The following is a 14,284-nucleotide window of genomic DNA, read 5'->3' on the forward strand; positions in this document are numbered from 1 at the left end:
ATGGGAGAAGCATCTCAATCCCTGCCATTGGAGCAAACAACTTTGGGCTTAAGCCACAATTAGTTTCTCTAATGCAACAGAATTGCAAGTTTCATGGACTTCCATTGGAAGATCCACATCAGTTCTTAGCTGAGTTCTTGCAAATCTGTGACACTGTCAAGACTAATGGGGTTGACCCTGAAGTCTACAGACTTATGCTTTTTCCTTTTGCTGTAAGAGACAGAGCTAGAACATGGTTGGATTCACAACCTAAGGAAAGCCTGAACACTTGGGAAAAGCTAGTCAATGCCTTCTTGGCAAAGTTCTTTCCACCTCAAAGATTGAGCAAGCTTAGAGTGGAAGTCCAAACCTTCAGAGAGAAGGATGGTGAGTCCCTCTATGAAGCTTGGGAAAGATACAAGCAATTGATCAGAAGGTGCCCTTCTAACATGCTTTTAGAATGGAGCATCATAGGAATCTTCTATGATGGTCTGTCTGAACTATCCAAGATGTCATTAGATAGCTCTGCTGGAGGATCTCTTCATCTGAAGAAGACGCCTGCAGAAGCTCAAGAACTTATTGAAATGGTTGCAAATAACCAATTCATGTACACCTCTAAAAGGAATCCTGTAAATAATGGGACAACTCAGAAGAAAGGAGTTCTTGAGATTGATACTCTGAATGCCATATTGGCTCAGAATAAAATATTAACCCAACAAGTTAATATGATTTCTCAGAGTTTGTCTGTAATGCAAGCAGCAACAGGCAGTACTAAGGAAGCTTCCTCTGAAGAAGAAGCTTATGATCCTGAGAACCCAGCAATGGAAGAGGTGAATTACATGGGAAAACCCTATGGAAACACCTATAATCCTTCATGGAGAAATCATCCAAATCTCTCATGGAAGGATCAATAGAGACCTCAACAAGGTTTCAACAACAATAATGGTGGAAGAAATAGGTTTAGCAATAGTAAGCGTTTTCCATCATCTTCTCAGCAACAGACAGAGCATCCTAAGCAGGACTCCCCTGACTTAGCAAGTATAGTCTCTGATTTAATCAAAACCACTCAAAGTTTCATGACTGAAACAAGATCCTCCATTAGAAACTTGGAGGCACAATTGGGTCAGCTGAGTAAGAAAATTACTGAACTCCCTCCTAGTACTCTCCCAAGCAATACAGAAGAGAATCCAAAGAGAGAGTGCAAGGCCATAACCACATCTCACATGGCCGAACATGGAGAGGAGGAAGAGGCAGTGATTCCCACTGAGGAAGACCTCAATGGACGCCCACTGACCTCTATGGAGTTCCCTAATGAGGAACCATGGGAATCTGAGGCTCATACTGAGACCATTGAGATTCCATTAAATCTACTTCTGCCATTCATGAGCTCTGATCAATATTCTTCCTCTGAAGAGGATGAAGATGTTACTGAAGAGCAAGTTGCCAAGTACCTTGGAGCAATCATGAAGCTAAATGCCAAGTTATTTGGTAATGAGACTTGGGAGGATGAACCTCCATTGCTCATCAAAGAACTGGATGACTTGACTAGGCAGAAATTACCTCTGAAGAGACAAGACCCTGGAAAATTCTCAATCCCTTGTACCATAGGCACCATGACCTTCGAGAAGGCTCTGTGTGACCTAGGGTCAAGTATAAACCTCATGCCTCTCTCTGTAATTGAGAAGCTAGGGATCATTGAGGTACAAGCTACAAGAATCTCACTAGAGATGGCAGACAATTCAAAGAAACAAGCTTATGGACTTGTAGAGGATGTCTTGGTAAAGGTTGAAGACCATTACATCCCTGCTGATTTTATAGTCCTAGAGACTGGAAAGTGTATGGATGAATCCATCATCCTTGGCAGACCCTTCCTAGCCACAGCAAAAGCTGTGATTGATGTTGACAGAGGAGAATTGATCATTCAAGTGAATGGAGACTCCCTTGTGTTTAAAGCTCAAGGATATCCCTCTGTCACCATGGAGAGGAAGCACGAAGAGCTTCTCTCAATACAGAGTCAAACAGAGCCCCTACAGTCAAACTCTAAGTTTGGTGTTGGGAGGCCACAACCAAACTTTAAGTTTGGTGTTGAACCCCCACATTCAAACTCTAAGTTTGGTGTAGGGAGGTTCCAACATTGCTCTGAACATCTGTGAGGCTCCATGAGAGCCATTATCAAGCTATTGACATTAAAGAAGCACTTGTTGGGAGGCAACCCAATTTTTACTTATCTATGTTAAATTTCTATTTTCTATTGTTATTTTATGTTTTCTGTAGGTTGATGATCATGTGAAGTCACAAAAACAATTGAAAAAGCAAAAACAAAGTAAAAAACAGAATGAAAAATAGAACACCCTGGAGGAGACAGTTACTGGCATTTAAACGCTAGTAAAGGTAGCAGAATGAGCGTTTAACGCCCAGTCTGGCACCATTCTGGGCGTTTAATGCCAGAAATGGGCACCAGACTGGCGTTTAACGCCAGGATTGGCAGAAAGAGGCATTTTGCATGCCACTTGGTGCAGGGATGTGATATCCTTGACACCTCAGGATCTGTGGACCCCACAGGATCCCCACCTACCCCACCACTCTCTCTCTTCTTCACCCATTCACCAATCACCTCAATACCTCTTCCCCAAAAACCCTCACCTATCAAATCCCACCATTCTTTTCACCACTCACATCCATCCTTCATAAAACCCCACCTACCTCACCATTCAAATTCAAATCACTTTCCCTCCTAAACCCACCCTCTATGGCCGAACCATACACACCCCTCTCACCCCTATATAAACCCATCTTCACTCCTTCATTTTCACACAACCTAATCAACACTTCTCCCCCTTGGCCGAATCACAAAGTCCACTCCATCTCCTATATTTCTTCTTCTTCTACTCTCTTCTTTATTCTTTTGCTCGAGGACGAGCAACCTTCTAAGTTTGGTATGGTAAAAGCTAAAGCTTTTTGTTTTTCCATAACCATTTATGGCACCAAAGGCCGGAGAAACCTCTAGAAAGAGGAAAGGAAAGGCAAAAGCTTCCACCTCCGAGTCATGGGAGATGGAGAAATTCCTCTCAAAGGTGCATCAAGACCACTTCTATGAAGTTGTGGCCAAGAAAAAAGTGATCCCCGAGGTCCCTTTCAAACTCAAAAAGAGTGAATATGTGGAGATCCGACATGAGATCCGAAGAAGAGGTTGGGAAGTTCTCACCAACCTCATTCAACAAGTCGGAATCTTAATGGTTCAAGAGTTCTATGCCAATGCATGGATCACCAAGAACCATGATCAAATTGTGAACCCGGACCCTAAGAATTGGCTTACAATGGTCCGAGGGAAATACTTAGATTTTAGTCCGGAAAATGTAAGGTTGGCATTCAACTTGCCCATGATGCAAGGAGATGCACACCCATACACTAGAAGGGTCAACTTTGATCAAAGGTTGGACCAAGTCCTCATGGACATATGTGAAGAGGACGTTCAATGGAAGAGAGATTCAAGAGGGAAGCCGGTTCAACTAAGAAGGCATGACCTCAAGCCCGTGGCTAGAGGATGGTTGGAGTTCATCCAACGCTCAATCATTCCCACTAGCAACCGGTCCGAAGCTACTATAGACCGGGCTATCATGATACATAGCATCATGATTGGAGAAGAAGTGGAAGTTCATGAGGTTATATCCCAAGAACTCTACAAGGTGGCAGAAAAGTCCTCTCCTTTGGCAAGGTTAGCCATCCCTCATCTCATTTGTCACATTTGCAATTCGGTTGGAATTGACATAGAGGAAGACATCCTCATTGATGAGGACAAGCCCATCACTAAGAAAAGGATGGAGCAAACAAGAGATCCCACTCATGGACAAGAGCATGAGGAATTTCCTCATCATGAAATCCCTGAGATACCTCAAGGGATGTATTTTCCTCCACAAAACTATTGGGAGCAAATCAACACCTCCCTAGGAGAATTAAGTTCCAACATGGGACAACTAAGGGTGGAGCACCAAGAGCATTCCATCCTCCTCCATGAAATTAGAGAAGATCAAAGAACCATGAGAGAGGAGCAACAAAGGCAAGGAAGAGACATTGAGGAGCTCAAGCACTCCATAAGATCTTCAAGAGGAAGAACAAGCCGCCATCACTAAGGTGGACCCGTTCTTTAATTTTCTTGTTCTTTATTTTCTGTTTTTTGAAAATTGTGCTCTATGTTTATTTATGTTTGTGTCTTTATTACATGATCATTAGTGTCTAAGTGTCTATGCCTTAAAGCTATAAAAATAAATCCATCACCTTTCTTAAATGAAAAATGTTTTTAATTGAAAAAGAAAAAGAAGTGCATGAATTTCAAATTTTAAAACAGTTTAATTATTTTGATGTGACGGCAATACTATTGTCTTTCTGAATGAATGCTTGAATAGTGCATATTATTGAATTTGATTGTTTATGAATGTTAAAATTGTTGGCTCTTGAAAGAATGAAAGGAAAAGGAGAAATGTTATCTGATGGTCTGAAAAATCATAAAATTGATTCTTAAAGCAAGAAAAAGTAGTGAAAAGCTTGCCAAAAAAAAAAAAGCAAGCAGAAAAAGCCAATACCCCTTTAAACCAAAAGGCAAGGGTGATAAAAAGGATCCAAGGCTTTGAGCATCAGTAGATAGGAGGGCCCACAGGAATAAAATCCTGGCCTAAGCGGCTAAACCAAGCTGTCCCTAACCATGTGCTTGTGGCGTGAAGGTGTCAAGTGAAAACTTGAGACTGAGCGGTTAAAGTCGAGGTCCAAAGCAAAAAGAAGAGTGTGCTTAAGAACCCTGGACACCTCTAATTGGGGGCTCTAGCAAAGCTGAGTCACAATCTGAAAAGGTTCACCCAGTTATGTGTCTGTGGCATTTATGTATCCGGTGGTAATACTGGAAAACAAAGTGCTTAGGGCCACGGCCAAGACTAATAAAGTAGTTGTGTTCAAGAATCAACATACTTAACTAGGAGAATCAATAACACTATCTGGATTCTGAGTTCCTATAGATGCAAATCATTCTGAACTTCAACGGATAAAGTGAGATGCCAAAACTGTTCAGAAGCAAAAAGCTAAAAGCCCCGCTCATCTAATTAATACTGATCTTCATAGATGTTTTTGGAATTCATTGTATATTCTCTTCTTTTTATCCTATTTGATTTTCAGTTGCTTGGGGACAAGCAACAATTTAAGTTTCGTGTTGTGATGAGCGGATAATTTATACGCTTTTTGGCATTATTTTTAGTATGTTTTTAGTATATTTTAATTAGTTTTTATTATATTTTTATTATTTTTTATTTAAAAATCATATTTCTGGACTTTACTATGATTTTGTGTGTTTTTCTGTGATTTCAGGTATTTTCTGGCTGAAATTGAGGGACCTAAGCAAAAATCTGATTCAGAGGCTGAAAAAGGACTGCAGATGCTGTTGGATTCTGACCTCCCTGCACTCAAAATGGATTTTCTGGAGCTACAGAAACCTAATTAGAGCACTCTTAATTGCGTTGGAAAGTAGATATCCTGGGATTTCCAGCAATATATAATAGTCCATACTTTGCCCAAGATTTGATAGCCCAAACAAGCGTTCCATGTCAGCTCAAGAATTTTGGCGTTTAACTCCAAAACTGGCACAAAAGCTGGAGTTAAACGCCCAAACTGGCACAAAAGCTGGCGTTTAACTCCAAGAAAAGTCTCTACACATGGAAGCTTCAATGCTCAGCCCAAGCACACACCAAGTAGGCCCGGAAGAAGATTTCTGCATTAATTACCTATTTCTGTAACCCTAGGCTACTAGTTTTCTATAAATAGGACCTTTTGCTATTGTATTTTCATCTTTTGATCATCTTTTGATCTCTTGATCACGTTTTGGGAGGCTGGCCATTCCGCCATGCCTTGACCTTTTGTTCTTATGTATTTTCAACGATGGAGTTTTTACACACCATAGATTAAGGTGTGGAGCTCTGCTGTTCTTCATGAATTAATACAAAGTACTATTGTTTTTCTATTCAACTCAAATCTATTTCTTCTCCAAGATATTCATTCGTTCTTCAACTTGATGAATGTGTTGATCCATGACACTCATCATCATTCTCACCTATGAACACGTGCCTGACAACCACCTCTGTTCTACTAGCAATGGCTTGAATGCGTATCTCTTGGGTTTCTGATCTAAGATTGGAACCTTCATGGTATAGGCTAGAATTATTGGCGGCCATTCCTGAGATCTGGAAAGTCTAAACCTTGTCTGTGGTATTTCGAGTAGGATCTGGGAAGGGATGACTGTGACGAGCTTCAAACTCGCGATTGTGGGGCGTGTGACAGACGCAAAAGGATCAATGGATCCTATTCCGACATGATCGAGAACCGACAGCTGATTAGCCGATGTTGTGACAGAGCATCACGACCATTTTCACTGAGAGGACGGGATGTAGCCATTGACAACGGTGATGCCCAACATAAAGCTTGCCATGAAAAGGAGTATGAATGATTGGAAGAAGGCAATAGGAAAGCAGAGGTTCAGGGGGAACAAAGCATCTTCATACGCTTATCTGAAATCCACCAATGAATTACATAAGTATCTCTATCTTTATTTTATGTTTTATTTATCTTTTAATTATCAATTCTTCATCACCATCTGAATCCGCCTGACTGAGATTTACAGGATGACCATAGCTTGCTTCAAGCCGACAATCTCCGTGGGATCGACCCTTACTCACATAAGGTTTATTACTTGGACGACCCAGTGCACTTGCTGGTTAGTTGTGCGCAATTGTGACAAAGTGTGATTCACGTTTGAGAGCACCAAGTCTTTGGCGCCATTGTTGATGATCACAATTTCGTGCACCAAATTCCCATCTTGAAGTTCCACATGACCATAGGGGGACACTCGAGTGACCACAAAGGGCCCTTACAACCGTGACTTGAGCTTTCCAGGGAACAGCTTAAGCCTGGAATTGAACAACAAGACTGATGATCGGAATTCACTACCCACATATAATGAATCCGTTTTTTGGCAAGCACACCAAATATCGTCAAGTAATAACCCACTAGGAATGGGGTCGAATCCCACAGAGATTAACGGATTAAGGCAAACAATAGTTAATTGATTATCCTAGTTAGACTATTCAGATTGAAGTGATATTCAAACAGGAAATGTAAATTGCATAAAAGTAACGGAAAGCAATAAAATGCAGAAAAGTAAATGGTAAGAATGTAAAGTAAAAGAAAGTAAAGTGCTGGAAATGTAAAGTGCAGAAAAAGTAAATAACCATAAAGTAAATAAAAGAAAGAAAGATAAAATAAGCATTGGGATCACGAGATATTGCATTCTCCGGATTAATTGATTTCATCTCATCTTCAATCACGCAATTCATTGACCTCTTCGCAATCATGATTGATTGAGCCCCAATTCCTTGGTGACTCAATCTCTCAAATCTTGATCAATAGCCAATCCCTTGGTCTAATTGCTCATGAGAAGAGATGAAGCATGGTCCCTGATTATACCACACATCGTCACAGATCCAAGTAGTGGATGGATTATATGTCACCATATCCAATAACTAAAACCCAAATCTATTCAAGTGTGGGAAAGAATTTCAAGCATGATTTTATGTTTCCTCTTCCAAGGTTCCCATAAAACCCAATTGCATTCAATATCTTTTCCAAGATAATTGAATGCTAGAATGAAGAATGAAATTCTTTCTAGTAAATCAAAGAGAGATGAATAGAAGAAAAAGAATAAAAACAATCAATCCATCAAATAGTAATAGAGCTCTCTTTCCCAACAGAAAGATTTAGTAATTCCTAACTAAAATATTTACAAAGTAATAAAAAAAAGGAAAGAAGCTGATGGTGAATAGAGAGGGTCCGAAGACTTCCCCCAATCTAGCCATGACTAATTCTATGAAACTAAGGCCTTTATATTGGCTTTCCTAAATTACAAACTTAAAATGAAATTGAAGGCAAATTACAATGAAATGAAAATAAACTATTCTAGATGCTTCTTGTGGCCTTGATTGGTTGACAATTATGGCTTGAATGAGAGTTGGAGTGGCCTTGGTTGAAGGTTGGGGGCTGCAGGGAGAAGTTCGTGTGTGGTTTCAAGTGCCACTCCCACTTGATTTTGCTCTTTGGATTGTGACCCATTTGACACGCTGAAATTATGGAGTTTTTAGGACTCAAATTGAATGTCCACTATAAAGTATTATATATTGTTGAAAAGCCATTGATGTTAGCTTTCCAACGACACTAGAATCAACTCATTTGGACCTATGTAGCTCAAGTTATGCCCATTTGAGGGTGGATAGGTCAGTTTGTCGAGTAGCCCGGCGTGCCACACCCACTTCTTGGCATGCCATGCCCATATGTTATGAAACTGGCGTGCCACGCCTTCAATGATTCATAAAATCTTGCTCTCTGACCATTAGAACTGGCGTGCCATGCCCAGAACCTGGCATGCCACGCCCATTATGAAAATAGAGCTGGCGTGCCACGCCTTCGATATCAAGTGGCACGCCTAGGTTTTGCAATGCTAAATTAATGGCCTTTTTCTACTCCAGTTTTAATGTCCACCCTAGAGTGTTATATGTTCCTTTGAAGATGAAGAGGTCAGGCTGGTAACTCTCCAGTGACGTATTTTTCTCCTTATGTTTTCGGGGTCAATATCTTCCTCAATTCCAGTGTCCACCATAAAGTGTTATATATGATTAGAAAGCTCTGGATGTCTACTTTCTAATGGCACTAAAATCACCTCATTTGGAGTTGTGTAGCTCAAGATATCTTCATTTGAATAAGAGGAGGTCAGGTTGGCATACGTCCCGGCGTGTCACGCCCAATGCTTGGCGTGCCACGCCCATAGTGGGGCTCAAAATTACTCCTCTAGAACTTAAGCCTGACGTGCCATGCCCATAGCACCAAGTGGCATGCCCTCTTTGAGACTTGGCTTTACAAACTTGGCGTGCCATGCCCATAGCACCAAGTGGCATGCCCTCTTTGAGACTTAGCTTCAAAAGCTTGGCGTGCCATGCCCAGAGCTTCAAGTGGCACGCCCAAGTCACAATTGAGGTTGGCATGCCACGCCTTCGACATCAAGTGCCACGCCTATGTTGAACTCTTCAATCTCCCTTGCTGGGATGCTGGCATGGCGTGCCATGCCCAGAACTCCAAATGGCACGCCCATTGTTGAGAGTTAGTTCAAAAGCTTGGCGTGCCATGCCTAGAGCTTCAAATGGCACGCCCAGCTTTATTTGTTATTTCCTTCCCCTTTTGTTGCTCTTTTCACCTAAAATTTAGCATAAACCCATTTCAAAGCAATGTACCATAATATATATCATTTGGTTCATGAAATTGCATTGATTCAATGAGATTATGCCCTTTTTATGGTCCTTTTAGATAAGGAAAAGGTGTAAATGATGCAAGTTATCACAACACCAAACTTAAACTTTCCTTGTCCTTAAACAAATAAAGAATCATGCAATAAAGTTTGACAAACCAAGGTGAGAAGAGTAGCAATTTTTATGTTCATGGTTAGCTAGTTTCTTATGCATGCTACAATCACAAAAGAGATTCAAATGATTGATGCTTCTATCTAGCTCATTTTATGAAATCTTTTTCTTTATGTTCTTTCCTTGAAACAAGCTTTTCATTCTTTTCTTAGTTTAGCTTCTTGGGTACTGGTGCACGAAATTGTGATCATCAATGGTGCCAACAGCTTGGTACGCACAATTGTAATCTAAACTCTTTGTCACAACTCCACACAACTAACCAGCAAGTGCACTGGGTCATCCAAGTAATAAACCTTACGTGAGTAAGGGTCGATCCCACGGAGACTGTCGGCTTGAAGCAAGCTATGGTCACCTTGTAAATCTTAGTCAGGCAGATTCAAATGGTTACGGAGAATTGATAATTAAAAGATGAATAAAACATAAAATAAAGATAGAGATACTTATGTAATTCATTGGTAGGAATTTCAGATAAGCGTATGAAGATGCTTTGTTCCTTCTAAACTTCTGCTTTTCTATTGCCTTCATCCAATCATTCATACTCCTTTCCATGGCAAGCTTTATGTTGGGCATCACCGTTGTCAATGGCTACTTCCCGTCCTCTCAGTGAAAATGTTCCAAATGCGCTGTCACCGCACGGCTAATCATCTGTCGGTTCTCGATCATGTTGGAATAGGATCCATTGATCCTTTTGCGTCTGTCACACGCCAAACACTCGCGAGTTTGAAGCTCGTCACAGTCATCCCTTCCCAGATCCTACTCGGAATACCACAGACAAGGTTTAGACTTTCCGGATCTCAGGAATGGCCGCCAATAATTCTAGCCTATACCACGAAGGTTCTAATCTTAGATTAGAAACCCAAGAGATACACATTCAAGCTTGTTTGCATGTAGAACGGAAGTGGTTGTCAAGCACGTGTTCATGGGTGAGAATGGTGATGAGTGTCACATAATCATAACATTCATCACGTTCTTGAGTGCGAATGAATATCTTGGAGAAGAAATAGACTTGAGTTGAATAGAAAATCAATAGTACTTTGCATTAATTCATGAGGAACAGCAGAGCTCCACACCTTAATCTATGGTGTGTAGAAACTCCACCGTTGAAAATACAAAAGTAATGAAGGTCCAGGCATGGCCGAATGGCCAGCCCCCATAAAGGTCTAAGATAGCATAAGACTAATTAAAGATGGATGAAAATACAATAGCAAAAGGTCCTATTTATAGAGAACTAGTAACCTAGGTTTTACAGAAATGAGTAAATGATGCAGAATCCACTTCCAGGCCCACTTGGTGTGTTCTTAGGCTGAGTATTGAAGCTTTCACGTGTAGAGACTTTTCTAGGAGTTAAACGCCAGCTTTTGTGCCAGTTTGGGCGTTTAACTCCAGCTTTTATGCCAGTTCTGGCGTTTTGATGCCATAATTTCTATGCTGACTTGGAACGCCAGTTTGGGCCATTAAATCTCGGGCAAAGTATGAACTATTATAAATTGCTGGAAAGCCCAGGATATCTACTTTCCAACGCAATTAAGAAAGTACCAATTGGGCTTCTGTAGCTCCAGAAAATCTACTTCGAGTGCAGGGAGGTCAGAATCCAACAGCATATACAGTCCTTTTTCAACCTCTGAATCAGATTTTTGCTCAGGTCCCTCAATTTCAGTAAGAAAATACCTGAAATCATAGAAAAACACATAAACTCATAGTAAAGTCCAGAAATGTGATTTTTATTTAAAAACTAATAAAATATAATAAAAACTAACTAAAATATACTAAAAACATACTAAAAACAATGCCAAAAAGCATATAAATTATTCGCTCATCACAACACCAAACTTAAATTGTTGCTTGTCCCCAAGCAACTGAAAATCAAATAGGATAAAAAGAATAAAATATACAATGAATTCCAAAGATATCTATGAAGATCAGTCTTAATTAGATGAGCGAGGCTTTTAGCTTCTTGCTTCCAAACAGTTTTGGCATCTCACTTTATCCCTTGAAGTTCAGAATGATTGGCATCTATAGGAACTCAGAATTCAGATGGTGTTATTGATTCTCCTAGTTCAGTATGTTGATTCTTGAACACAGCTACTTTATGAGTCTTGGCCGTGACCCAAAGCATTTTTTTTTCAGCATTACCACCGGATACATAAATGCCACAGACACATAACTGGGTGAACCTTTTCAGATTGTGACTCAGCTTTGCTAGAGTCCCCAATTAGAGGTGTCTAGAGCTCTTAAGCACACTCTTTTTGCTTTTGGACCACGACTTTAACCGCTCAGTCTCAAGTTTTTACTTGACACCTTCACGCCACAAGCACATGGTTAGGGACAGCTTGGTTTAGCCGCTTAGGCCAGGATTTTATTCCTGTGGGCCCTCCTATCCACTGATGCTCAAAGCGTTGGATCCCTTTTCTATTTCACCCTTGCCTTTTGGTTTAAAGGGCTATTGGCTTTTTCTGCTTGCTTTTTCTTTTTCTTTCTTTTTTTTTTTCGCATTTTTTTTGCAAGCTTTTCACTGCTTTTTCTTGCTTCAAAAATCATTTTTATGATTTTTTATATTATCAAATAACATTTCTCCTTTTCCATCATTCTTTCAAGAGCCAACAATTTTAACATTCATGAACAACAAATTCAAAAATATGTACTGTTCAAGCATTCATTCAGAAAGACAAAAAGTATTGCCACCACATCAAAATAATTAAACTATTTTAAAATTCGAAATTCATGTACTTCTTTTTCTTTTTCAGTTAAAAATAAGAAAGGTGATGGATTCATATTCATAGCTTTAAGGCATAAATGATCATGTAATAAAGACACAAACATAGATAAACATAAAGCATAAAATTTTGAAAAACAGAAAAATAAAGAACAAGAAAATTAAAGAACGGGTCCACCTTAGTGATGGCGACTAGTTCTTCCTCTTGAAGATCTTATGGAGTGCTTGAGCTCCTCAATGTCTCTTCATTGCCTTGGTTGCTCCTCTCTCATGACTCTTTGATCTTCTCTAATTTCATGAAGGAAGATGGAATGTTCTTGGTGCTCCACCCTTAGTTGTCCCATATTGGAACTTAATTCTCCTAGGGAGGTGTTAATTTGCTCCCAATAGTTTTGTGGAGGAAAGTGCATCCCTTGAGTTATCTCAGGGATTTCATGATGAGGAATTTCCTCATGCTCTTGTTGAGCTCCATGAGTGGGCTCTCTTGTTTGCTCCATCCTTTTCTTAGTGATGGGCTTGTCCTCATCAATGAGGATGTCCTTCTCTATGTCAATTCCAGCTGAATTGCAGAGGTGACAAATGAGATGAGGGAAGGCTAACCTTGCCAAAGTTGAAGACTTGTCCGCCACCTTGTAAAGTTCTAGGGATATAACCTCATGAACTTCTACTTCCTCTCCAATCATGATGCTATGGATCATGATAGCCCGGTCTATAGTAAATTCAGACCGGTTGCTAGTGGGAATAATTGAGCGTTGGATGAACTCCAACCATCCCCTAGCTACGGGCTTGAGGTCATGCCTTCTTAGTTGAACCGGCTTGCCTCTTGAATCTCTTTTCCATTGAGCACCCTCTTCACAAATGTCTATGAGGACTTGGTCTAACCTTTGATCAAAGTTGATCCTTCTAGTGTAGGGGTGTGCATCTCCTTGCATCATTGGCAAGTTGAATACCAACCTTACATTTTCCAGACTGAAATCTAAGTATTTCTCTCGAACCATTGTAAGCCAATTCTTTGGATCCGGGTTCACACTTTGATCATGGTTCTTGGTGATCCATGCATTGGCATAGAACTCTTGAACCATTAAGATTTTGACTTGTTGAATAGGGTTGGTGAGAACTTCCCAACCTCTTCTTCGAATCTCATGTCGGATCTCCAGATATTCACCCTTTTGGAGCTTGAAAGGGACCTCGGGAATCACTTTCTTCTTGGCCATAACTTCATAGAAGTGATCTTGATGCACCTTTGAGATGAATCTCTCCATCTCCCATGACTCGGAGGTGGAAGCTTTTGCCATTCCTTTCCTCTTTCTAGAGGTTTCTCTGGCCTTTGGTGCCATAAATGGTTATGGAAAAATAAAAATCAACACTTTTACCACACCAAACTTAGAAGGTTGCTCGTCCTCGAGCAAAAGAAGAAAGAAGAGAGTAGAGAAAGAAGAAATAGAGGAGATGAAGGGGGTTAGTGTTTCGGCCAAGGGGAAGAAGTAGTGTTTAAGATGTGTGAAAAATGAAGGGGTGAAGATGGCTATATATAGGAGTAGGGATAGAGTAAGGTTCGGCCATGTATGGGTGGGTTTGGGAGGAAAAGTGGTTTGAATTTGAATGGTGAGGTAGGTGGGGTTTATGATGGATGGATATGGATTGGTGAAGGGTTTATGGAGAAGAGGGTAAGATTTGATAGGTGAGGGGTTTTTGGGGAAGAGGTATTGAGGTGATTGGTGAAGGGTATTTGGGGAAGAGTATTATGAAAAGGCGTGAAGAAGAGAGAGAGTGAGTTAAGGTTGGTGGGAATCCTGTGGGGTCCACAGATCCTGAGGTGTCAAGGATTTCTTATCCCTGCACCAATTAGGCATGCAAAACGCCCTCTGCTGCCCATCCTGGCGTTAAACGCCAGGTTGCTGCCCATTTCTGGCGTTTAACGCCAGCTTCTTGCCCTTTTCTGGCGTTAAACGCCAGTCTGGTGCCCATTTCTGGCGTTAAACACCCAGAATGGTTCCAGACTGGGCGTTTAACGCCCATTCTGTTGCCCTTACTGGCGTTTAAATGCCAGTAGGCTTCTCCTCCAGGGTGTGCTATTTTTCATTCTGTTTTT

At 40.7% G+C, this 14,284-nt stretch overlaps 1 non-coding gene across 1 annotated transcript; it reads right to left on the minus strand.

Annotated features, from left to right (window-relative positions):
• Positions 1–326: 326 nt before the first annotated feature.
• Positions 327–434, minus strand: LOC112739662 (small nucleolar RNA R71). The gene has a single exon (XR_003170596.1). It is a non-coding gene; the product is annotated as a small nucleolar RNA R71 (small nucleolar RNA).
• Between the last annotated feature and the right edge of the window lie 13,850 nt (positions 435–14,284).

This window comes from Arachis hypogaea, chromosome 13 (assembly GCF_003086295.3).
Source record: "Arachis hypogaea cultivar Tifrunner chromosome 13, arahy.Tifrunner.gnm2.J5K5, whole genome shotgun sequence".
NCBI classification, from domain to species: Eukaryota; Viridiplantae; Streptophyta; class Magnoliopsida; order Fabales; family Fabaceae; genus Arachis; species Arachis hypogaea.